The sequence below is a fragment of the Patagioenas fasciata genome, chromosome 3, assembly GCF_037038585.1.
Source record: "Patagioenas fasciata isolate bPatFas1 chromosome 3, bPatFas1.hap1, whole genome shotgun sequence".
In the NCBI taxonomy this organism is placed as follows: Eukaryota; Metazoa; Chordata; class Aves; order Columbiformes; family Columbidae; genus Patagioenas; species Patagioenas fasciata.
In genome coordinates, this window is record NC_092522.1 from 8969727 (window position 1) to 8992425 (window position 22699).

Genomic DNA, 22699 nt, shown 5'->3' on the forward strand with positions numbered 1-22699 from the left:
TCAAGTATTTCAAGTATTGAGGGCTACATTTTGGCAAATCCTCTTCAAAGGAAGGAAGGAAGTTGAAGGGTGTTTGCAGCCAGGCGACTTCATATAATCCATCTTTTCTTTAAAACTTCAAGCCTTACCACAGGGAGGGCAGGTCTGACCTCAGGCAAGTTGTAGAAAACACAGTTTGAAAAAACATGTATTTGAAGCGTTGCAGAAGTACCTTCTCTATGTGCTTAGTTCTTCGCTTCCCACCCATTTCCCAAGCAGTTTGCTCCGGCATCCTGAATCCATGCATGCTCCAGATGTGCGCTGGCACTCGCGCACTCGCACCAACTGTGCCCGAGCACGCACCCTCCTCCCTGTGCAAAGCCACCCATCGCACACCAGCTTCTCACCCACAGGAGAGGGATAGCCTGAATTTGTTTCAATATTTTCTCCTTTTCACCAGTTTTCTTCTTTGCTGTTGAGCCTCTAATTCAGTTTTGCTGCCACAAACGGTTAAGCCCGTAGTGGGAAGCTATGAAACACTCCCTGAAAGTGTTTGGTTGTATCGCTGCAGCCTCCACTTTCGATGCCCAGGTTTTTCCACTTCCCCCCTTAGACCCACAGAAATGATGGGTTATCAAATACCTGTGGAATTACTGGCACAACTGTTACCTTGCCAGAAAGAGGGTGCAGGTTTTCACGATGGGAAGAAAGGTCTGGAATAGAGAGAATTTGAGCTCAAGAATCATGAGGCAGCAGATAACCAACCCGGTCCTTTCCTTTTTGCGTGCAGTGGGATCTTATTCCCAGGCTGATTTCATGTCAGCATGGGGACACAAAAGCAGAATTTACATCCACCAACGTGCATTAACTCCTGTCCTGACCAGTACTAATTACCACTAATTATGTGGGACAGTGTTAATTCTTTGAGCAGTGTTACCACTGGCCTTACACTTCCAAAAGTACCTTTGGGTGAGATAGCTTACTTTGAAAAGGTATTTATGTGGGGAATTAATACAGAGTAGCTAATACACCACAAATTCACACTGCTGGATAGTGGCCGCTAGAGCCTCTGAAACACGGAGGTCTCTGGGCATGAAGACAGACAAACCCTTGAGTAAGAACTATTCAATAGAAAGGGTGGCAGGATCACCCTGTATGATCTTGGGAAAGTAATTTTGATCTGGCATTTCTCTTCTGTAAAACTGGAAAAATAATATGTCCCTACCCCTCTCAGGGGTATAATATTTATTTTCTCTGCCTTGCCAATCATTATCTTTGCTTTTAAAAAATACTCTCCAAACCCTAATTGGTTTTATGTGTTTGCAGTATAAGACATAAAACCATCACATTTTTCTATACTATATTTTCCCCATTGTGTTGTACTGTTACCACGAGCACTTTGCTGTGCAGAGGCTCGGCTATTTGCTGAGAGGATGAATTAAGACATCTAAAATGCTTCAGTATCTTGTCTGAGTGGCACTGCAGAGCTGGAAGGTATCATTAGGCCAATGGCTCTTTTCTGAGGGAGTGAGAAGCCCAGATTTTTCAATGGATTAAGGAAAACCAGTTCATGTTCCTCTGTGCTGCCCATCCTGCAAATACAGGGCAGGAGGCCATGGCTTTGAATCACTGAATTCCCGTCACTCCCTTTGGTCCAGGCATTCTCTCCTGACTAGAATGGCAGAGTCCAGCCTGGGAAGCCTGGAGATGTTGGATGACCCTGGTCCACGCTGTCATCAGCATCTCCACAGTTCAGCTGGGTATTTCTCCTTTCAGAGTCTGTACAGTCATCGTTAGGACTCAGCAACATAATCCTGGATGGTTTTGTTGGGACGTTTTGCTGTTAGATCCACTAATGCCCGGTCCTTTTGGCCCTTGGCAAGGGGCTGGTGCCCACCAGTCTCTCAGATCCACGGAAAAGGGCCAAAAAATACGGCAGAGGATCTGGCTCTTTTGTAATTTTTAGAAGGGCAACAAAGCTGGTGAGGGATCTGGAGAATAAGTGTGATGAGGAGCAGCTGAGGGACCTGGGGCTGTTCAGCCTGGAGAAAAGGAGGCTGAGCGGAGACCTTATCGCTGTCTGCAACTGCCTAAAAGGAGGTTGCAGCATGGAGGGGCTTGGTCTCTTCTCCCAAGTAGCAAGTGAAAGGACGAGAGAAAAAGGTCTCAAGTTTCATCATGGAAGGTTCAGATTGGATATTAGGAAAAATTTCTTCCTGGAAAGCGTTATCGGGCATCGGAACAGGCTGCCCAGGGAAATGGTGGAGTCACCATCCCTGGAGGTGGTTAAAAGACCTTCAGATGAGGTTCTTAGGGATGTGCCTGAGTCAGGTTATGGTTGGACTCAATGACCTTGAGGGTCTCTTCTTACCAAAATGACTCCATAATTCCACGATCATCAAACAGTTAAGTGGATCCATGAGGATTCCCAACTCTTGGAAGTTTTTCTAAGTGTCAGGTCACAGTGTGCTGGTGTCAGGGGTGTGCTACTGCTGACAGATGAACGACATTTCAAAATCTGCCCATGAAAGGCTGTCTTGGTACCATGCCAGGCTGCAGGAGCTGCTGCTCCTCTGCGTAACCAGACTATGCACTGGGCCAGGCTGCCTCTGTCTCCTCTGTCCCATCTTTGGATGGGACCTCTGCCCACGGGTCCCTCCTTCAGTCTCACTGGCAGTTGGTGATGTCTTGCCTGCTTCTATCATCACCAGCATTTTGTTGTTGCTGGTTCTCCCTGGTTGCTGAGCAGATGGTCCAGGCAGACGTGGCGGCGCAGTGCTGAGAGCCTTCTCCTGCAGCACTGGTGATCTCTGGGGCTTCTGAAGCCACCTGAGATGATCTTCATGTCCATAGTTCCCAAAGAGAACCCTAAGAGATGCTTCCCCCTTTCCCATCCAGAAGCTGGGACACCCTTTCCCTGGCATCACTCGCCACACTGGAAACACTTATTTCAGTCTTTCTTGCTGCTCTTGCAGCAACACCCATGTCAGGCTCAGGGGTCTCCAACCTCAGGTAGGCTGCCTCTTCCTTGGCTCTTTCTCTAGGACTTGTGTACTATATTTGAGGTTGTCTTCACCCTTTTCGTGACCATTTGGCTACTTGGAAGTGTTTTTCTGAGCATTTCTCTCAACAATATGTCCAGTAAGCTGGAATCAGATGTACAACAAATGTTTTTTTAACTAAGTCATCTTTTATATCTGCAGATGGATGCCAAGGTTCTCGACTCTGCATAAAGCAATTATCCATCTGCTTTTCGTTTTTTTAGGTGAAAGAACAGGAGACTTGTGTGTCTGATGACAGTAGTACACAAACATGCATCAGTGCTTTCAGTGGCCTGGAAGTTTGGCTCTCTCCTCTCCTGCCCTCCCCTCCTACTTTTACGAATAAGAGGCAACATTTGGCCATTGCATTCAAAATCAACTTTTGCACTCACTTCTCTCTCCATTCCTAAAAATTTAGGCTTAATATAACAAAAATAAGGGAGGGAGGCTTCATTTTTATCAAGTTTTCCTTTTCCACTTTTCCTTATCTGTTCGTGACACTTTCTGGCAGCATTTCCCCGCAAACCAGCACCTGGCAAACGCTCAGGTGAGGGGAACAGGACGGCTTATTCTCTCATTTCCCCCAGTTTTAACTCACAATTGTAGCGATTTCAGCAGGATCTGCTCTGATTTATGGGGCTGTAAGCGGTGGGACCGCTGTCTGTCCTTTCCTACTCCCTGCCGGAGAGCCGGGGAGAGACAAGCAGCTTCCGATAGGCTTGTTGGTTCATGTTCATTAACAGCAGCTGTCAGACAGCTCTTGCCGAAGCTCCCCATCCTTTCAAAACCATCACAGCTTTCTACTTCACATAGAAATATGCAGCAGTTTCGTTTGTATAAAACCTGCATGAATAAAAATTTAATCTAAGTCTAGCACTGCTCTAACCGCAATAATTTCTCTTAAAGGCTGAATACAAAGAATACTAAATACTGTATATAAATAAGACTGTATTTAATAGAGGAGAGAAGTGATTTAATAAGCTCACTGGTAAAATCTTCCCTGCCACTTTCCACCCCAAACATACGTCTTTTTTTCCTGAGCAAAACTGGCTTGCCACAAGGAGAACTCGGGCCTCAGTAGACTGTGATTTTTTTAAGGTGAAGTCATTCAACTCAAGCTTTCCTGTCCAAAAGGAAGAGGAAAAATATCTACTTAAAGGAAATATTAGTTAATCAGAGGACATCCCTTTCATAATAGAAGCTACTAGGGGATTTAAAAGCACATTCTAATTATAATAGTTCCCTAATTATCTGCCTAACATCTCATTTTTCTGTCTAATCTCGCTTTTAATTATATAGTACTTTTTTTTTGCCCATCACACAACTGAAATACTCTATTTTACTGAAAATAAATCCTTTTAACTGGTGATGTCAGAGAAGAAATATTGTCACTGCCCCTTGGAACGTGCACGCTGTCTGGTAGGGAAATGCCTTGCCAGTGGTTTTGGATAAAGCACCTGGATGTGCCTTTAGAAACAGTCTTATTTAAAGCCCTGCAGGTTTTCTCCAGTGAAAGAAAATGCTCTGAACAACACAGCTCTGCAAATGTGCCCGGCTGCAAAAGTTTTCAAGCATTTAGCTTTGTTTTTCAAGCTCTTGCAGCTTGGTGCCCCTTCCAGCGATGCTCCATGGGATCCCCGCCATCGGCTGATGGCAGAATAGGATTTGGCCTTTGAACCAAGCCAGCGTGCAATTTGCAGAACGGAAGCAATATTTGAGCTACATTATCTATGAGCATCTGGTCATCAAGATCTCGCTTAGCGATTAGCGAGCCGAGAGGAAACCCTATGGAGGGGGGAGAGGAAATCCCGCACGAGGGGTTCCCATTTCCAGCCCCGCCACGCGTTTCCTGCCCTATCCTCCAGCAAATCCCAGCTCTCCGCCTCCCGAGAGTGAAAAAAAAGAATTACCCTTCAGGGATGTTGTCAGGCTTAATGGATGTTTATAAATTGCTCGAACAAAAGATGCTATGTCAGTGACAAGAACTCTTCCTGATGATTATTCAAATGCTCATTAAAATGCATTTTTGCTCCATCCTTTCCCTTCGCTTGTGTGGGAGGCGACTGAAAGATTTAGTCTTTGTGGGAAAGCGGGAGAGCACGAGCGCTTTCCTCTGGGTGTGGGAGCGGCAAGTTTAGAGAGAGAAGGACCTTTGGCACACAGGTAGGGTTTCATCCAGGGTTTTTCGGCTCCCAGCCAGGCTGCAAGCTCCGACAGACCTTGGGCTGGTGAGTTCCCCCCAGGAAGACAAGTCAGGGATTAATGGTACCAACCCCTGCTCAAATTTGCATGTATCACTTCCTTAGCTTTGCTCCAGATGGAATGAGGGAGCAACCTCTAGTGAAAATTATTCTTAATGTGTATTTAAGCATTAAAAATTAATATTCATGTGTGATAAAACTTAGGGAATAATTTATAAACAGCTAACATAACGTGAGATATGGAGTACCTGGCTGCCCTGCAAACCTGTGCAAATGTCTGTATAACGCTGGGATGCATCTTCCTTCATGGATGTTTCATTATGTCTCGCTGACCCCTTCATGTTGGCGTGGTCTGCCAGGGTCCTGCTGGCATTTCCAGGCATGAAAAGTTGCAGAAGACCTGACACATCTTCATACTTTTCACTGCATTGGACAGCAGCTTGGCATCCGAGCTGGCAGTCTAGACACAACATTTTTCACCCTCTGCGACTACCTAAAGCTGCCTGTACCCTCAAACAGCATCCGCAATGAAAGATAATGTTCTTTTCTGCTAGCTTCCAAATCAGCAGAACTAGCTGCGGATATGAAAAATATGGATTTCCCGGTAAATATTTTCTATCCAAAATGCAAAGAATTCTATGCTTTTCAGGCAAAAAGCTGCTGCCAGTAGTAATTCATGTAGTTTCTAATTAAAGTGCACTTACTTGCTCCAATAGTTATTTTTAAAGGATGAGAGATGCTTCTGCAGGCGTGATGACTGCTCCCAAATACAGTCCTCACCCTTGCAGTTGTCACATAGTGCATCAGTAGTGACCCCTCCACTACCACTTTGACTTGTACTTTTTTCCCCTCTCCCGGGGAATACTTTTTCTGTCATGTCATTTCTTTACACCAGGCAAATTCTCGCTGACACTGCAGACAGCTGCTGGATGAACTCAGTCCCCTGTAGTTTATTAGACAACACTGTGGACCGGCACTTCTCATGTCTCCTTCGCAATGGCCAAACTGGCAGCACAAAGTGGTGAAGCAGAGGTGAGTCAGGCTCCACAAACGTCCCTCCTCCGTGGAAGCTCAGTCTGATCCTGATACCACAACCTTTGCTTTATACCCACCTGGCCTGGTATCACCTTGTGCTCTACAACTCAGCCAACAAACTGCCAGGTTTCAAGTCTTCCTCTTTGGAGCCATTCCTGTCCTTTTCTTCCTCTCAACTTGCCTTCTTTAATAAATGGGTTGTTTAGTTCCACGTTTCACCACTTACCTCTTAGCTAACCCAAATAGTCTCTGCTGAGTATACCAGTGGTGAGACTGGTTGGTCTTTTAACAAATTTAGTTCATTTAGGCAATTATACGAGCAGGCAAACTTCTCCAGCATGCTAAACTACCCTGTGCAGGAGGCTGATGATCTATGAGGCTCTTTAGCCCCAGGACAGGGGTACCATGGGCTGGTGGTCTACCAAGAACAGTGTATGGGGACAAATTCAGTCCCCAAGTGAGCAGCAGGGCTGTGCAGCCTGTGGAAACCCAGTCCTCAGCTCTCTGAGTGCCCCATCTCACCTCTCTGTAAGAAGGAGCTGTGAGACCCCATGCCTTGCCCACTGCCATCCCCAACCCTCAAGTCTGAATAACTTTAAGTGAAGGATGATCTCTTTGTGGAAAAAAAAAGGTTTTAATAAAATTAGTACAGTTGGTGCACAAAATGAAGGGTGACTTCCACTTTGAAAGGACACAAGCATTACAGATGATCCTACTGGTAACTAAACAAAAGAAACAATAGATCTTCCTCCTCATGTTACCTTGTTATAGACAGTAAGGATATGGTAAGGACTGATCACAGAATCAAGGAATGGCTGGGGTTGTAAGGGACCTCTGGAGATCATGTCGTCCAACTAACCTGTTGAAGCTGATTCACCCAGACCAGATGGCAGAGGATCTGTGTCCAGGTGGGTTTGAATGTCTCCAGAGAAGGAGACTCCACAGCCTCTCTGGGCAGCCTGTTCCAGGGCTCTGGCACCTCAAAGTGAAGAAGTTTCTCATATTCAGATGCAATCTTCTATGTTTCAGTCTGTGCTCGTTGCCCCTCATCCTGTTGTTGAGCACCACTGAAGAGTCTGGTCCCATCCTCCTGTTTATAAATACCTTTGAGGTATTTATAAACATTGATAAGATCCCCTCTCAGCCTTTTGTTCTCCAGGTTGAACAGACCCAACTCTCTCAGCCTTTCCTCCTAAGAAAGATGCTCCGGACCCCTCGTCACCTTTGTAGCTCTCTGCTGGACTCCTTGCAGTAATTGCTTGTCCTTCTTAAATTGGGGAGCCCAGAACTGGACACAGAACTCCAGATGCAGCCTCACCAGGGCAGAGTAGAAGGGTGGATAAACCTCCCTCGACCTGCTGGTCACACTTTTCCTAATGCACCCCAGGATACCATTGGCCACAAGGGCACATTGCTGGCCCATGGTCAACCTGTTGTCAACCAGGTCCTTCTCTGAATCTTCTCTTCTTCTGATATAGGCTTATTTACTGCTTAATACACTAGAAATCAGGCCCATTGTAATGTTTATCTTTGTGTAGAAACCTCTGTCCTACCAACACTGGGACACAAAAGCATGGTGTGGCACTTGCCTGGACCAAGGCTTGGATCATGCTCTTCACACATAATAAATAGAGCTGCAGCCAAACTGTAGATGCAAAAAGAGGCTTACATAGACCAGTATCTTCTGCTTAAAGCTCGAAATTACACATGGCTCTGCTGGGGCATGGCGGGCATACAGAGCCAGGTATAGCAGACCTTGCAGCAGCAGGTTCTACAAACTCAGCAAGGCCATGGGCTCAAAGTGGAAAACACGTTTTTCTGTGTTTGTTTGGGGTTTTTTTGTTTGCCTTTTTTTTTTTTTTAAATGCTGAAACTGCCCCCTTCACTCCCACAGCTTTCATTGCAAAATGACATTGGAGGAGGGAGCCTCTGGTCCTGCTCAATGACTCCTCCTTTTCGTCTACAACCTCTCGACCCTTCTCTGCCAAGTCTCTTGAGGCGGTTTGAGGTCATTTCCCCATTAGACAAATTACTGTTAGAGACCAACCCCTCAATTTGTTCCAGGACTTGAAGAGTGAGACAAATTTTTTCCTTGCCAAAAAGATACTCAGGCAGAAACTCTCTTGGCAGAAACCTATGGGTTTTCTGGCCCTATCTCTGCATTTGGATACATTCTGTTACACAGGATGATGCAATTCCTGTACATCTCAACAGAAGCACGTATTAAGCTATGCCTTGTTTTTTTCTGATGGCCAGACATGTTTTTCTGTAACATGGCAACTAATTCTACCTGTTTGTTGGTATTACTATGTATATTCTCTTAGTACAAACAAGAATGAATCTATTAAAAAGGAGAAATAAACATCATTATTTCTGCAATTTTACAAATAAATGTTCCTATTCTTATCAGTCCTCCTAGTTTTCTAGTTCGGAAGCCACAGAAAACATGGCTAGATACTCATTCAACAAATCCCTTAAACTAATAATATCTAGAGCCATCTGGAAGTTTCACAGCAATAACTAGACCCACAATAATTTTTAAACTACATTTAAATATTGGCCAAATGTCTTGAGAATCCACATTGAAGCCGATGGGTGCTGGTCGCACTGTAGCTTTTGAAGCAACAGCTTTCCCTACAAAGTTTGGACCCATGCGTTTTGTTCATGGATTGAACTTACAGATGGGTTGGTTGCCCAAGGGCAGGGAGTAACACTTCTACACAGAGTCACTTCTGCTTTGTTGTATTATTTGGAAGCTATGTTTCACACAAGCAGATGCTTTTGCAAATACCCAGAAGTTGGTAGCACTTTGAAGATGGTCACCAAAACTAATTGCACAGTAGAAGGCAATAATTTGATCCTCAAAGTCTTCACACATACACTTCAGATTTCGCAGAAAACACAGTCCTGACCCCTGCTCTGTACAAATCACAAGTCGTATTTACACTGGGCTTCCCCAGATCTCATGACAAACTCCTGCTGCTTTGACAGCCATCTCTGGATTAACAAATTTTGTACACAAGAGCACGTGCAATATCATTTTCCACCATCCCAGAAATTCTCATTTTGCTAAGATTGATATAATTTCTGAAAAATTATAAAAAATTATAAACCTGCCCTTTCACACTCAAGTTCTAAAGCCAAAACCCCAACCTAACCATTTATAAATGTCAGGCTGATAACAGGAAGACAGGCAGAAACCAGTACAGATTTGTGAAGAGGTACTGTATTTAATTTCATTGTTACAGAGCAGTAAGCTCTATGGAGAGAGGGAAACCCTTTGGTAAAGTTCATGACATGATCTCATACGATGATTTTTTAAAAGATTTTTTTTTTCCTAGAAAGCCATAATAAAGTTACATGAAATATATGAGCACATCTGGATTTTTCTGTTTGCTACCTATCCAAACCAAGCCAGCCCTGCTCTGAAGACTGAATTTCAAGGTGGGACTTTCACATTGAATGTATACTCGAGGAAAAACCTCTCTCTTCTTACCCAGCGCAAGAGGAAGGTGATGGACGGACAGACAGGATTTCCTTGATGATATTTTTCCAGGGATGGGAGCACTAAGAGATGCCCTAGAGGCAGCTCTGCAAAGCCCAACCTCTACAATGAACATTTGCACAAAAAAACCCCCGACCCAGTCAACCCCCCCAACAAAAAATCCTCACAAGTTTCAGATGTTGCAGCTACAAAGGGGATACCTGTAGAAATAATTTAGAACGAGTCACAACTAATCCATTAATCCTTGCTATTAATAATTAGTTTGTCCTTCTGCAGACCATTTCGCCCAAGGATATATCAAAGGACTTCCCAACCGTTCGCTAAGCATCACCACGTCTCTCCTACCGTAGGTAACCAGCAGGGCTGAAGCAGTTTGAGAGATCTGGAACTTGGCACTTGGGATAAGGCAGCGACTTGCCGGAGATATTAAACTCCGCAATCAGTGCCAGGAGCAGGAGCCAAACAAAGCCTGCACTGGAATCAATTTTCAGGCTTTTTTGGGATGGTTCTGTTTCACTTATTTTTTAAAATAAATATGTATTTGAGGAGCTGTGCTCATTATGGTGGTTTACTTACAGGAGGCAAAGCTGTGTCCGTGGGTAATTATATGTGGGTCTCCCGTAGGAGTCTCTGCTATGTGGCAGACTTCACCCCTGGAGCGTTAAAATACAAACACTGGAACAAGGTCTTTTTCTGCGATCCTGTTTATTTTTTGAGAAATGCTCCTGATTGAGCTGGAAAATGCTCTCCCATCACCTCAAAGGCCAGGGGTCCCTTCTTTTTCACGCTGGCCCCCGTTACAGACTCCCCCAATAACTCAGCTAATGCGCCTATTTTTCATAATACATCCAGCTGCCTTACAAAAAGCCAATGAATTATTCTTGGTTTTAGTGCAACCGCTGAAAATATTTCAAAGTGAAAAGGAATTGACCCAACCTACTGTGCACATTATTTATTCAGAGGTAGTACAAAAACGAGTCCCTGATGTTACTAAAACAAATCCTAATAAGGACAGAGAGCATCAATTACAGGCTTTCCTTTATAGTCCTATATATCTCTTTCCCTTTCTAGAGATAGTATCACATGCAAGAGGGCACTGTGTTGGCTTTCAAATCTATTGAGCTTTCGTAATTATAACCTCCATTTTAACCTCTTTTATAGGACATACTATACCATTTCATGTTATGTTCCTTGAATCCCAACCAACCCTATGAGAAAGTGTCTTTAAAGCTCGCTTCTTCTAAGACGTGCATAACATGGGAAATATTAAGCATTCATAACATCGTGCATACATTACATCAGGGTGCCGAGCGCAAGGAAGAGCAAAGCAAAATATATATCTTGTGAACCTCACTTGGACTCTTGCTTTAAGCTCAGTAAATATTCAGCATGCACATATCCTGACATAATGAAACCAGGGAAATATTAATTGCAGTGGAATAGCTGGATTTTTTTTTTTTTTATCCCATCTGTATGGAATGTCCTTCTATTTAATCAAAAAGCTTGGAATGATTCCTAATCTATCATAAAAAATTTTTAAGGACATGATTAATTCCATTGTTTAAATTCTGTTTTATTGCCACAAGAAACTCTCATAAATGATCCTGCACCTTTCTCTGTGATCATTTCCTTCTAAAGTAATATACTAATTAATTTCAATTAAATATATGTAAAAGAAGATATATTTTGAAAAATGCTTCTCCCTTGCCATTTGTTAATATATTGAAAAAGTGTAAACCTTGGAACATTTAGCATAGAAAATATTCATTTTTGGTAATTTCTCAAGGGGGCAATTTATTAAATGAAAGGCTTTTAACATTAGCTAAAAGCAGCCCTGTAAATCATGTGTGTCATCAAACTGCTTCATCACTTCATTAATTTAAAAGATTATTATATGCGTAACTGACATAATTTTGAACAATGTTACATGGTTAATTTATTAATGTAGAAAAGCAGAAATGACATGCTGAATTGATTTATTGTTATAATTGTATAATTTTAGAACTTTTCCCTGTGACTTTCACCAACAGAACAAATGATTCAGGGTGAAATTGTGCCATTGATTTTTCTTCTCTTTTTTTTAAGGCAGGACAACTCACTGATGTCTGCAAGGACTTAAGAAGAGATGGTCCAGCATGGCTCCTCTGTGTTTCAGTAGGAGCTGCTGAAAGATCTCCGTTACAACCCATAGTCACCTTGTGGTTTTATTAATTCTAAACCACTTTTTTTTTCCCCTTTCAGTAGTCAAAGCCATTTAAAAGTTACTGGAGTTATGTTAAAAACCTGATTCTGAGTGAGCACGCTTAAATGTGCATATCCTCTAAGCTCTCCATGTACACAGAAAGAGGATTTTGGGTGGTAGAGTTTGCCCAGCTTCACCAAAGAACCTAGAGCCTTCCACAAACAAGCCCACAGTATTTTTGGTAATAATTACATTAGTGAGCAGTTAGTCCTGGCTTCATGCCCAAGCTGAAAATATAATGCAGCATCATTTCTTTTCTAGGCGCTGCGTGGAAAGCACAGTTCAACTTGTCTTCAATAATAGAATACTACGTTTGGGATTTATTTTTAGATTGAAATGATGCATGACTCCGAAACCCTGCAAAGCTGGTGGAACATTCCTTGTTTCAGCCCAAAGGCACGTGTGTGAGGGCAAGCAGATCCTACTAAAACAACCTTGCCCCAAAAACCTGTGAGAGAATAAGGTTCAATCAAGATTTAACTAAAAGAGGCCCCCAAAACACTTGGGCACACTCTTGCCTTTGGGGATGTGCTAACATGCTTCCCTTTAGCAGAGCCAAGAGGAGCCCAGCAAAGCCTCCCTGGCTTCCCCAAGCTCTGCATCCCGCTCTGCAGTTTGGCTTTTTCAAGCTGAATTGTCACCCCAACAGCTAAATTTTTTGTCTGTGTTTTGGCTGAATTTCGTGGCCCTGGACTCGTGCTGCATTGTTATGGTTGTGCTCAGAACAGGGTTGTATGGATGTACAGGTGGTTGTACAACGTTCTTACAGCACTTTTGCACTGTATGAAGAAACAGATGTCTTCAACAACGTGGCTGGCTGGCTGTCCTAAGAAATGATCCTGGTGATTTTACAGTGCTAACTGAAGCTCTGGTTCCAGAAACATCTCCTTTTCCAACATATTGGTACAGGAAAGCTTAAAAGATGACCACAGGTACGTCCTATTTGGAGCATGGGGAGGTGTTGGCAGGTACAAAATCTATGGGAATAGTCGCTAGAGTCAGTCCAACCAGAGCCACTGATGATGCCCTGGTTGGACCTCCAGTGCCCACTCCCACTGGACACATATAACCATGGTATAGATGTCCCTGAAACCTTGAGTCCCCTCCAGCCTCACTTGATGCTAGTGTTGGTATGGATGTCCCCAGAACCTTGGGTCACTTTCAGCCTTGCTTATCGCTAACGTTAAGCAGGTGAACTGAGCTTTAGGTCTTTGACTACAACCTGAGAGGACCAGGACTGGAACGGATATGCTAACAGCACAGCCTAAAGCCCAGTAGCCGAATTTGTTTTGTTAAAATCCAGCCCACCAGCTGCACTGACCTCGCTGTACCTGTGAGTGTTTGAACTGCTGTCACCTATGCCAGGCCAGGAGCACAGGGCTGGAAGTGGGGAAACGTGGGCTGCACGCTGAGTGATGCTCATGCAGGGTGTGAAAGCCTGGGGCATGTTTCCAAACTCCTCTTTTTTGTACTTTTTGTTTATTTAGATATGTCTTTAGACGATCAGACACAAGGGTCTGGCTTGTAGAAGGGCCATCTGAGATGCCAATAATAAGGGTACCAAAATCTAAGAATTTCACAGTGGATAAAATTTAAAATGCAAATTAAAAACTAGACTGTTTCAGAGCAGCAGTTAAGGAACCTGCATCATCAAGTGGTGTCACAAGAGCATTCTGGGCAATTACTAACAATTTTTAACAGAGTATTTTTCATTCCCTGTAATCTTACATAATGCCTTTCATATGTAATACCTTGAGCATGTGCAGTATGCAAAATACCCTACCAACTGTATACAGACAGAAATAATTTCACCATTAAAAGCAGCCGCGGCCAGGGTGCAGAATGGTGACCAGATGGTCTGTGCATAGCACACGCTGCAAGACTAAAGAGTAGGGAAAAATTGTAGCTGAGACTGCTGGGGCAAACCCAGGCTCTTATGAAAAGCACCATGTGGTTTTTAATGTGCACGGAGTGAAGACAGGACCTCTGATTTTAAGATACTACCCCCCAAGACGTAAATTATCCAGAAAGGCATCCTTCATGCCATGAAGTTTCAGCCCATCACTCACGTATGTTATTTCAACGCTCACAAGTTAGATAGGGCGTATTATAAATCTCCAATTATCTCTGGCATGTGTGCAGTTGACTTTTATTTTTGATGATGATTTTTTTCTTTCCCAAATGGTGTCACTAAGGACATGGGGAAACAATTTAGGAGATTAAAAAAAGAAAATTCAGCCAAATGCTTTCTTACAGGAAACATTTATTTGCACTCGAGTGTCTCATCTAACAAAGTTCCACCATATTTTCCCACAACAAACAGGAACTTGTCTGCATTAGCATTTTAAGAAATGAATCCTAAAGACTAGTAAGTGTCAATACGCTGTCACAAGCAGGATTGATGGCTCTTAGCAGTGCTCTTCTCACATGAGTGCAAATGACTGTCTTTTCGTTCATCACAGGCATTTTGGTCAACACGAACTTTCCTTATTTTCACATGGCCTTTAAAATCCTTACGAAAGCAAAACAGAAGGGCTGACCCTGTCCTACCGTAATCAGTGGCAAAACTCCTCTTTGACTGACGGAAAGCAAAATAACAACCCAATTACAAGCAAATGGAATATTATAATTTTCTGCAACCTTAACTAGCAGATCACATCACAATTCGAGACCTTAAAAGGTGCGAGAGAGACAATTCATAGAAAATAACTTGTTTTAAAAACAAAACACACATTATACATGATCTGGAGTGGATATATCCTGGGCAAAAAGAGCTGGTTTGATCTGACTTTTGTTTTATATTTAGTGCTGCAAACATCTGCTAGCCTTATTACAAATTGCACTTTGGTAGTCATAATTAGTAACCACATGATGCTGTTCTACATGTGACATTCACAAAATCAGAAAAATATGGGACAGTGGAAGTGCTCTATTAATGTAATTTCTAGATGTGACATAACAACCACTGTGTGACTTTCTTAGCTTCCTCATCCTCTCCTGACACAGAGGGATCCCTTTTTCTTTTTTTAGGAAAGATATTTTAACCGAAGCAACAGCTTAGTTCCAGATTTCCTCTTGGTGAAGACTGTCACCAGTGATATCTACCAGCTTGAAGATGAGGAGTGCTGTCTCATGATGACGGAAATTTGAAAGCCTCTCTGTACTCTCAAGCTTGGGTGGACAAATGTGGACACACAGCGAAGATGACAACAATAAAGTTCCAACTAAAATTGTTAAGCCGCAAGCTTCTGCAATGTAACACTGGCTATGCTTGAATATGGAACAGAAGTCTCCAGGATTATAGCCACTGGCAGTAACTTAGTTCAGATAATTCAACATCTATAAATGTTCCAACAAGAACAAGTTCTAAGTCAATGGTAGGGTTTAGGGGTACTGGAGTCTGCCAGAAGTGGGGGAGAACAGGAGGGTGAAGAAAAAAAGGGATGGTTTGGGACCCACACCCCTCTGCAGTAGCTCTCACAGCAAATCACTGACCACGAAAGAGAGTTTTTCCTCCAACAGAAATCTTCTGGTTTCAAATACATTCCTGTCAGGACAGTGTAAAACCAAGAATGCCAGACATCATTCGTGAAAAACCAATTAAGTGACAATCCAGACCCATTAAAACCGTCTCCCAACACTCCTCCTGTGCAACCAAACTTAATAAATCAACCTTTTCAGATCAAAAATACTACAAACCTAAGAAATAATTGATAGCAATTTGGTTTCAGATGCTCCTCTCAAGGCATCAGTTCCTCTCCAGCTAAACCAGCCACGAACAGAGAGGTTCACAGGAAAGCAGTACATTGGTTTTTGGATATAAGCCTGGCCATGGTGGATCTCCATCACTTCCCCACTGTTTTGGATTCTCCAGGTGCCATTTCCATCAGCACTGGAGCCTTTCTAGCATCAGTGCTGAGGTCCATCACCCCCCCAGCACCTCCAGTGGAGCAGCCCACCCTCACCCCTCCATCCCCCAGGGGAAGGACTGGGTCCCTGGGGCAAGCAGAGGACTGGAAATGAAGCGGGGTCTTTCGTACCCAGATGTTTCACTCTGTGACTAGCAAATACATTAATGTTGTGTGGCCATCGTTTGATTCAGCTCCAAACACGACATCTAAGCTGTGGAGAGCAACAGTATCCCAGACAGTGGATTTAACATAAAGACATAATTACGAGAAGACTTGGTTTGGACTTAGTCATTGATGTTGTGGCTAATGCCACCATCTGCTTTCCTTCATGGCAAGGCCTTTCTCCTCTCTCATGCTCCAGTCTCTTTCCCCACAACTTGTGGTTTTTCTTCTATTGCCATCTTGCCTCTTCCACCTTCCCGTGACCACTTGCTTCTTCCCGAGTCAAAAAACTAATGTGAAAATCTACCAGGTGAGCCAACCACACTGACCTTACAAAGACAACATCTCTGTCTGGCTACAGAAGTTACTGAATACCAAAATCTGCAGTGTGGGAGATACTTCCCTCAAATTATCCCTGCATGACCCTCTTGCTCTTACACTCCTTCCATGCACTGTGGGTCCCCACAGCAGACAGGACACTGCATTAGATCTTTAGTTTTGAACCAATATGGCTTTTCTTATGTTATTTTTTGAATCTAGGAACCAGATATTGGCATCTCTATAGTGGGAATGCTCTCTTTAGGGAACCATACAAAATGGAGATGAGTTTTGTCTCTGAGGAGTCATCCACATCATCTACTGGAGACAGGATTGCATCTCCTTAGACCCAATCAACAGATGTGCTTCTTGCAGTGGTGATTGCACACAGTTACTGAGTAGTCTGCTCCAGTGCTTAACCATTTTTGGTACAAGTTTAAATTTAAATCTCCTTTACTGTGTATTAAGCTGATTATTTCTGTTCCTTCCCTTAACAGACATGGATTAAGGTCTCCTTGCCCTCTACTTCCTAACTAACCTTGCAGACAGTGGAAGACTGTTACCACTTTCTAGCTTAAAAGAATCGTATCCTGTCAGCTTTTCCAGTCATTTCACCCAATATCATAGAAAACTGAAATCCTCTTCTCTCCAGAGCAAGCTGAGCTCTTTCTGCCTCTCCAAGAGGCAACAGGGCAGGCTCTGAATTGTCTGAGAGAAAAATGGCAGAGTCCATAAAGCAGGCAAGGCTCCCAAAGAAGATTTACGGCTGAGGCACTCAAGAGCTGTGTTGTCAGAGTGTTTCTCTTGGAAAGCCCTTACCCCTGCCCCGATGGCAGCGGGGCTGTGGTATTGCTGCCGCTTCTCCTTCGGGGGGGAGAGGCGGGGGCATATATGGGTAATTAGCACTTTTCAAGGGTGGTGCTGGAGGGAGAAGGGAAAACAAACATAAAATAAAATCCAGGCAAGAGGGTAATAATTCCATCATCAAAGCTGACATACTGCACCGCAAGTCCTTTGAGCAGCAGAAACTTGATGTGGAAACCCCGTTGAAAGAGGAATCTTTGTATGAGCCTTTCTCATAGGATAATTTTAGAATTTGGCACTTCTTTTCACAGGGACAGTTTAAAATCTGGAATCGTTCACAGACATCCAAGGCCATTAGGTCATGGAATATGACTTCTTCTAAAACGAAGGCCAATGAATTTCACCTACATACCTTTATAAACATTTTTGCAGGGAGAAGTTTGTTCACAAGTGCAAGTTTCCATGGGGAAAACCATATGCTTGAGAGCACAGTCACGACTTCTACCAGGAAACCCAACTCCTTGAACCACTGGACTCTGACATCAACAGAAGGGTGCTCTGGAAACTGTGTGTCCTTCCCACCCTACTTGTACCTTCCTCCTGGACAAAGCCATTAGTCCTCACTTCTCCAAGCTAGACCTGGACAGATGACTCTAGGACCTTCCAACAATCAGAAACTCCTCAGACCAAGTGCCTAGTGTCACTGGATGGGCACTAGAGCATTTTTTTCTGGTTTTGGTTGGAGGCAGGGAAGATTTTGCTACAGACAAAAGACACAAGAACGAAGGAGGATTAAGGCTGTGGAAAAGGTGACACATCTTTTTGATAAATTTATTAAGGACCTCTACTTTCCCCTTCTCCTAAACAAGGACTAACAAAAGCCTGGTTTTGTTTCCCATGAAAATTCACACCAAAACATTTACTCTGTGAGAAGACAGATTGAAAGAAGGAAACAGAAGACCCTGAATGTATTCTGAGTGTTCCAGCATCTTTGAATTGGAATAGTTTTCTCTCTTTTTTACAATACAACTACTTTTCTCGTGCCTTTTCTGTTTAGCCTCCCAAGAAGGCATCCTAGGGATGCCCACAGCTCTAGTGCTGTTGCTTGGGAAGAAGGTGTGGGTTGAAGAGGTGGTTTACTTTTACTAAATCCCTTTTCTGAGGACATTTGTTCTCCAAGCCTCCTAAGGCTATCAGAAGTGCTATCGAGGCAGGGAATGATGCCATCAAAGAGGCAAGGTATTAGAACATAAGCAGTTGAACGGTGGAAATGCGCATAACTTTTCTACGTATTTCTGTAACTTCCCAGTTCTCTCGACAGTTTACCTGCTTTTGGTGAGCAAAGTCTCTCCCAGCGCTCCTCCTTCACCTCTCTGTTCCCCGTCTCCCTCTCCTCACTCAACTCTACCACTTGGCTGAAGATCTCTTTGGAAGTCATCAGTTTTGTGGCTCCTTCATGAGTTGCATTGATTTTGACCATCAGTAGTACTGCCTGGGAAGTTAAGGGGGAGTAGGAAAGAAGAGCTGATCTCCACAGCTTTGCAGTCCATTCCGAGGGTACCAGGTTGATTCCTGCCATGATGAGTTGAGGTAATTATGCAAACTCACAACTGAAATCCTTTATTGATGATTACTGCTTGGTATCAGAGTGAAACCCCCATCATGTATCAGGGAAACTTATTGGTCAAAGCAACATACCTGGGTATTTTCATACTTAAAAAGTGATGCTTCTGGCGGGGTAAATAAATGTTCAAGTATAATCACAGTTCACACATATGTTGATGAAAAAGAAGATATCATGGAACTCAAATCAAACCAGCAGAACAATAAAACCAACAACAAAACCCAGCAAAAGCCTCAATTCTGCCTCCCTGACCCCCAAGGTCAGCAAAAGCTCTTCAAATCAAGAAAGACTGCACTGGCAGACAACTATGGGAGGCTTTACATTGATGTTTTCTTCCTTTGAAAAGGCTTTAAATGCTTTTCTTATGTTTTTACAAAAGCTTTTACATTTTCTAGGGGTTCTCTTTCTGTCTGAATGCCACTGGTAGCAAAGGAAAGGAAATTCTTCATGTCCTTTTGTTGAAGCTACAGCAAGGGCTTCATGAGAAAATTCCACATGTATGGAGCCTTGCATGGGCTCCTGTAGACGGGAAGGAGGGAAAATCAACGCCAGCCAAAGAAAAACAGATGTTTCATTCCTGGCCATATCAACAAATCAATATTAATCAATAATGAAATCCATTCGTTACCCCTCAGAGCTGATCGCCTGACTGCACTTTCCAAGGCTCAGTTGGGCTGAAATCTGAGGGGATGCTGCCACTCGTGCAAATGGGCATGAAAGCTCGTCCCAAAACGGCAGCGACGCAAGCCAGGCCTGCACCCTATCAGCCTGTGCTGAGGACTGGCATCCAGCCTTGATCTAGACATCCGTAACTAGTTAAAGATCTGTTTATTACGCTCAGCAACATATCCAGTTTAGAGAAAGCTACGTCACTGTTAACCAGTACTCCTTGTTTTGATGTCAGTCCCCAAGATGCTTTTTTTAATGATTATCAAATCATTATGGGCCATGCCCTGCGGAAGACATTCCCCAGAAGTTGCATGGACCCATCCAACATTCCTCCTACATCTGAGCTGCAGTTGGTGAAAGCAGAGAGAGAAGATGAGTGGGGGAAAAAAAAAAGTCAGTAGTTGGGAAATGGAAAGGAAGGGAAGGATTAAATGAAAAGCTCTGCCAGGATGTAGCCATGGGGAGCTAATTCACCATGGGCAGATCAGCTTGAGGGAGGACTGAGTTTAAAGGGTCGGAGTCTAGCAGACAGCTGGCACTCAGCTGGTGATGCTGCTGGTGTGTGCTGCTCCAGCACAGCCTATAATCACCACCACAATGCGTTCTGGATTTTTTTAATTTCTCTCCTTTCTTTTTTCAGAGTGACTTGTACAGGAAATTTTTCCTCATCACATGCAAAAGCTGTTCCGATTCCCCAAAGTAAGAGGCTTGGCAAGTCAATTACAAGGAAAGTAGAAGTGCTAAAGCATATGAACAAATTTTAACAACGTGCAAGCGTAACTTTTATTGCCAACAGTAGATGCACATTGGAATTTAAGGCGGGGGGAAGAAACGCTGATGAAGTGGCAAAATACAGTTGTTTTTCTTTATCTACAGAGAACGCTGTGGTTTCATTTGCAGATGAATCGCTTTGTTGTGATTTATTCGGTTTTTAAATGGATCTGATTTATTTTCCCAGGGGATTTGAGAGATTTCTTTAGTAAAGCGAGTTATGGAGCCGGCTTACAATGAGAGGCAACATAATTGCACCAAAATGTCTGAAGAAGATCAAGTTAAGGTGTCACCTGCCAGAACATTCTGACAACAAACCAGAACAAAATCCAAGAATATAAGAAAGTAAACAAAAAAGCAAACAAAAAAGCAAATAAACTACTATTAAAAAAAAAAAAAGGAGAAAACTAGAATCTAGACAAACCAAACACAGACCTGCCAGTTGTTGAAAAAGCCTTTAAGTAATATCTTCCTTTGGAGAACTCTGTTCCAGGGCACTATAATATCAACTTTGCCAGAGCAATTAAATTGTTTAATAATCAAACCTGGATCTCATTTATACAGCATATGAACGTAGTAAAATAGAGCGTATGGGAAGTGTGCTGTACAATAAGATGTGGTTTATTTCATATCACAAGTTTTCTGGTGATTAGATAATTCATATAACAGGAAAAAATGTTAACACCTAACGAATATAATATATACAGCCAGCAGGTTTGCCAGCTTCAATACTTTTCCTGCACTCACAGTCTTCATTTTTTCTTATTTTGAATCCCACTGAGAACATGGAAGTTGAAGATTCAATCCAAATCTCAAGACTTAGTGAAAAGATGCTCTCAGGATCTCGGGGACTCTTGTACCTGGCTGCAGAATAAAGCTTTTCAAAATAGAAATAGTTATACTTAAACATACAGAATCTATCATTCTGGCAAAAGTTTTAAGCTAGAGATGTGTCTGCTCCAGACACAAGCAGTTTTTCTCAAGAGTTTCTACAAAAAGAATTTTTGCTTCCCTTCTTACACATATAGTAAATGAAATGAATGTGAATGGTTTTGAGCATCACTATCATAAGAAATAATACAAAGTTTTGCCATTCATAGTCTGGCTAGAAAGTAATCTCTTCAAAACATCATCCACATTAGATGATACCTAAGCAACCAAACGCAACTCTGCAAAGCACCTTCTGTCATCAGAAACACTTTGGTTATGAAGAAGCTCTTGTTTTCAGCACGGAGGAATCGACTGATGCCCAACTTTCTGCCACGGAAGAATTGATATGGATAATGTGGCCACATCTCCTGGCAGGAGAGGACTCAAAGTTTATTTTAGCATCGAGTGAAACACCTCCCACTTAAAAAGTGAGCGTCCTGCAGCAGGTTGGAAAGAGTTTACAACAGGCTTTGATGCCCTGGCTCAGCCACATTTCCTCTTCCAGGATTTGTTGGGAAGAGGGGGAGGGCGAAAAGGGAACAGGTCCCAAACCCTTTACTATCTTTTCTGAGCTTGTTGCCTTTTGTAAGCCACAAAGAACAGATTTTCTTTTGTAAATCCTTAGTAATTAAACGAGTACTTCACTGGCTATATTCTTCAATGGTCTTGTTTCCTAGGTTTTGCCTTTGACAGTCATATTTTGCAAAGGCTGCTAAGATGACTAGGCACCTTACCCTACTTAACACTAAACCAATTGATGCCCGTGCACACTGCATGAAGGAGGAAAAGTTTCATTAATGGCACTTCATTAAAGAACTGCGCTGGAAAGCCCTAAATGTGACCGAACCAACCAAAATCCAGAGCGAGCTGTCTATTAGGAAAGCAACAAAGACAGTTTCGGAAACTGAACTCTGGCTCCACTGCAGCGGATTAGGAAGAGTGATGGGATTAGTGTTTAATGACTTGGGGCAAGAGACAAAGGGAATTTCGACAAAGAGGCTTAGATATGGAAGAATTAACACTCTCTATCCCAACCATGCCTCTGATGACTTCCAGCATTCTTTCCTGGCTCTGTTGAAGTTGCGGGGGTGGGGGGGGAACAAAACAAAAAAAGACTAGCGGGGCTTTAATACCTCCTTAGCCTTTTCTTATCACAGTTCTTTCTCTTTTTAAAGAAAGAAAAGATCTTTTAATTTTTCCTAATCAATGAAATAAGGAAAGTTGCTAAGGGCTCGTGCTTCAGCACACTGCAGATGATCGCATTCCTTAGCCACACACTCGCTGATGCTACAGACCTCTCTCTATATATATTTATATATATATTCATACATATATATTGATATATGTATTTATATAGAGATATAAATATATCTATGTAGATATAAATAAATATCGATCTCTGTGTATTTGTATAGATAAAGCACATACCTTTAAAATGATTCAACAGGGAGTGGAATTTTCTCACAATTGCATGGACTTGAGAAATCCTCTTTGATTTGGGTTTGTC

The 22699-nt window shown here is 42.8% G+C and overlaps 1 long non-coding RNA gene across 8 annotated transcripts in view; it reads left to right on the forward strand.

Moving 5' to 3' along the window:
• Positions 1–21841, forward strand: part of LOC139827498 (uncharacterized) — a 31856-nt gene extending 10015 nt beyond the window's left edge. The window contains exons 2-5 of one of the 8 annotated variants that reach the window (XR_011738112.1): positions 6117–6253; positions 9598–9700; positions 11847–12935; positions 15034–21841. This is a non-coding gene — a long non-coding RNA (uncharacterized lncRNA). The remainder of the gene's footprint in view (positions 1–6116; positions 6254–9597; positions 9701–11846; positions 12936–15033) is intronic. The other 7 variants (XR_011738113.1, XR_011738114.1, XR_011738115.1 and 4 more) reach the window with 7 other exon arrangements.
• The last annotated feature ends 858 nt before the right edge of the window (positions 21842–22699 follow it).